The sequence below is a fragment of the Macaca mulatta genome, chromosome 2, assembly GCF_049350105.2.
Source record: "Macaca mulatta isolate MMU2019108-1 chromosome 2, T2T-MMU8v2.0, whole genome shotgun sequence".
NCBI classification, from domain to species: domain Eukaryota; kingdom Metazoa; phylum Chordata; class Mammalia; order Primates; family Cercopithecidae; genus Macaca; species Macaca mulatta.
In genome coordinates, this window is record NC_133407.1 from 54,794,880 (window position 1) to 54,798,151 (window position 3,272).

The 3,272-nt window shown below is 40.6% G+C and overlaps 1 pseudogene; it reads right to left on the minus strand.

The window, feature by feature from the left end:
- Nucleotides 1–974: 974 nt before the first annotated feature.
- Nucleotides 975–1,653, minus strand: LOC709411 (endothelial differentiation-related factor 1-like; annotated as a pseudogene).
- Between the last annotated feature and the right edge of the window lie 1,619 nt (nucleotides 1,654–3,272).

Below are 3,272 nucleotides of genomic sequence, written 5' to 3' on the forward strand. Positions count from 1 at the left end.
GACACATCCTTCTCTTTCTCATCTCCCTATAGAGCCAACATTTTAGAACTTTTATACCAGTGTCTACTTTTTATTTTAAAACAAAAGTTAGTAGTAAGCCAGGTTTAACTGAGGAAATTAAACTCAAAGTAGGGCCAATTATGTTCGATGGATCGGTTGCTTAAATTGATAGATATTTGGATATATATAACCAAAGATTAATCATAAATGCTTTGTTGCTTTTTTTTTTTCTTTCTGAAGCTTTAGACTATCTCCTCAATATTATTTTCCTACTCCCATTGAAGATATTCTTTCTGTGGTCAAGTTCTTTCTACAGGACAAAATTCTTGAACGATATAGAGTGGATCCCATGCGAATCTGTATTGCAGGTGATAGCAGCGGGGCTTCATTGACAGCAACAGTGACTCAATTGGTATGTTCTATGTCTTATGTATGTTTCACATACATACTGTAATTCGAATACAAGAGAAGCATTTTATTTCAGTTACAATCTTTCTATTGGTCTTATATTTTCAACTTTGAAAGAGCAAAAATGAACAAACATAGAAACAACTTTCTGTCCCTTTTTATATAAGTATATCTTAGATAGATATGGCTTTAAAGGCATTGAGGGGACATTGCACATAATTTTAAATAAGGCTCTTATTTGTCCCATCAATTTTAAGAAAACTATGCCAATGTCAAGGGCTACCATTTAATATGACAGAGGCTTGTTTTTCTCCTTAGGTCAATTGTAAGCGTAATCCATGTTTTAAATCCTGTAGACTATCATCAGATAACATCGGCCCTGTGTCATGCTTGTGTAGAAGCATCACTACTGTGACAGAGAAAATTTACCTGATGTTAAAACCCTTGTCATATGTAATTAAATAACTGGCCAAATAAATATTGAAAAACGATTTCAGTCTAATATGTAATTCCCACTGCCAAACTTATTTAATGGAAACAAAATTGACATAAGCAGAGGAATACCCTTTTCTTTCTTTTCTTTTCTTTTTCTTTTTTTTTTTTTTTCCACTTTGCAAGGTTTTGTTTGTTTGACAGCAGGAATGGGCTAGGGGAGGGTCCCCCACAAGCTGGACCCCTTGTTCCGTTTGGCCGTGAGGAGACCCACGGCGGTGCTGGCGGCCAAGGGGAACCGGCAGAACGGGATCAGCTGGAGCTCATTGATTTCGAGGCTTTGTGTTCATTTCGCCCTAGGCCCCTTCTCGATGGGCTTTCTAATGTCCTTTCCCCGGAGCTTGAGGCCAATGGCCTGCTCGATTTTGCCCAGTACCCGGTCATTGGGTATGGCCCGTCCGCTCTCATAGTCCGCGATCACCTGTGGCTTCTCATTGATTTTCGTGGCCAGGTCCTTCTGCGTAAGCCCCTTGCTCTGCCGACCCTGCTGGATCACCTTGCCCACGTCCAGGGTCACCCTGTCATGGTGCAGCTCCTCCGTCTCCCGGTCCAGCTTGGCTGTGTTCTTGGTGATAGAATGTTGTTTGTTCTGGCCAGCAGCCCATTTCTTGGAAGTCTCCACATCTTCTCCTCGTCTCTGTGCCGCTAAGGTAGCCTGCTTGGACTTGGCCTGGGCGGCCATGGGGCCCTTCTTGCGCAGCACCGTCGCCGTGTCCCAGTCGCTCTCGGCCATGGCGGGCGAAGGCGGGCGTCCGTCCGGCGGCTCAGCAGCAGCTCAGGAATACCCTTTTCAGTTATAGAACAGCCCCTGCTTATGAAAGGGATGTAGTCTCAAAGGTTAGTTTGTAAGTTCTTATTGTGCCTTTAAGTAAAAATAAAACAAATAAAACCGCCATGAAGGTGGCTTCTCGGCATATCCCATTTAGCATGAGGGGAAATGGGCCGGGTGTGGTGGCGCATGCCTGTAATCCCAGCACTTTGGGAGGCCTAGGCGGGCGGATCACGAGGTCACGAGTTTGAGACCAGCCTTACCAATACGGTGAAATCCCGTCTCTACTAAAAATACAAAAATTAGCCGAATTAGCCAGGCTTGGTGGCACGCACCTGTAATCACAGCTGCTCAGGAGGCTGAGGCAGCAGTATCACTTGGGTTGCAGTGAGCCAAGATCGCAGCACTACACTCCAGCCTGACAACAGAGCGAGATTCCGTCTCAAAAAAAAAAAAAAAAAAAAAAGGAAATGAACTTAAATCCTGTTCCTCTCTTCATGATCTCAGAGGCCCTCTGGGCCCTTAGCTTTGAGGATCCATGCGTCTTCAAGCAGATGAAGCAAGTGGAGTTGTGGTCATGGATTAAAACCTTCGCTGTCTGCAGTGGCAAACTGATGAGCAGAGAGAGAGAGAGTTCAGGGCAGCACTCTCAACACAGGGTAGAGGGCAGATAATGTCTAGGAGAGCTTTCTAACAAGCAGAGCAGTGTGGAGGGTGGAGTAAGGGATTAAATGCTTACGTGCAGTTATTCCTAGGCCACATGTCTGTATGCAGATCTTTGAATGTAATAATTTTAAAGTTTTAAAAAAGGTTTTTGAAAATTATTCCAGTAATATCAATAGTATATGTTACCTATCTCTAAACTGGTCATTTCACCTTTTAAGGTAACTTTCCCTGCCCTTATTAAATGATAAAATTCGGATTAAATTAATACTTTAAATTATTAATACAATAATCCATACAAAGCTTATAAAGTTCTAAAAAGTTTTTCAGAAATTATCTGAATATTCTTTGTTTATGTGGAATGATGAAAACATCATCACACAAATAGAAGCTATGACAAGAATAAAATAAAAAGTTTTATTAACAAACCTCCAAAGCAGGAAATGATTTTTCTGAAAGAAAAACAAGAGATATAGACAGCAGCTCAAAAGATGTGTACTCTCTGGTTTTAGATAGGCTCAAAACTTCTTATTGCCAATATCTGTTCTGAATTGCAGTGTAAAGAAATTCTTGAGGCATGCCACTTCTTCCATAGTTAGTCTTACTGACTTAGGGTAGATATTCAGAAGTCGAAAAACTTGGTGTTTAGGGTTTGAGAGACATACTGTTTGGTTAATGAGTTTTACCAGTTTGCTTAGACACTAGAAATGTAGATAGGTGTTGGATTCATTCCAATCCCACATGCAGTACATAATCATATTTACAATGATGTTATTTTTTTTTTACAGTGGTAAAGGGATATTATTTCCACTATAGTTTTGATGTACATTTCTTTCACTACCAGTGAAATAGAATACTTTTTACTGTAAAATTAAAAATGTGAATGATTTTATTTCCTCCTTAATAAGCTCTCTATTCATAGTCTTTGCTAATTTGTTTC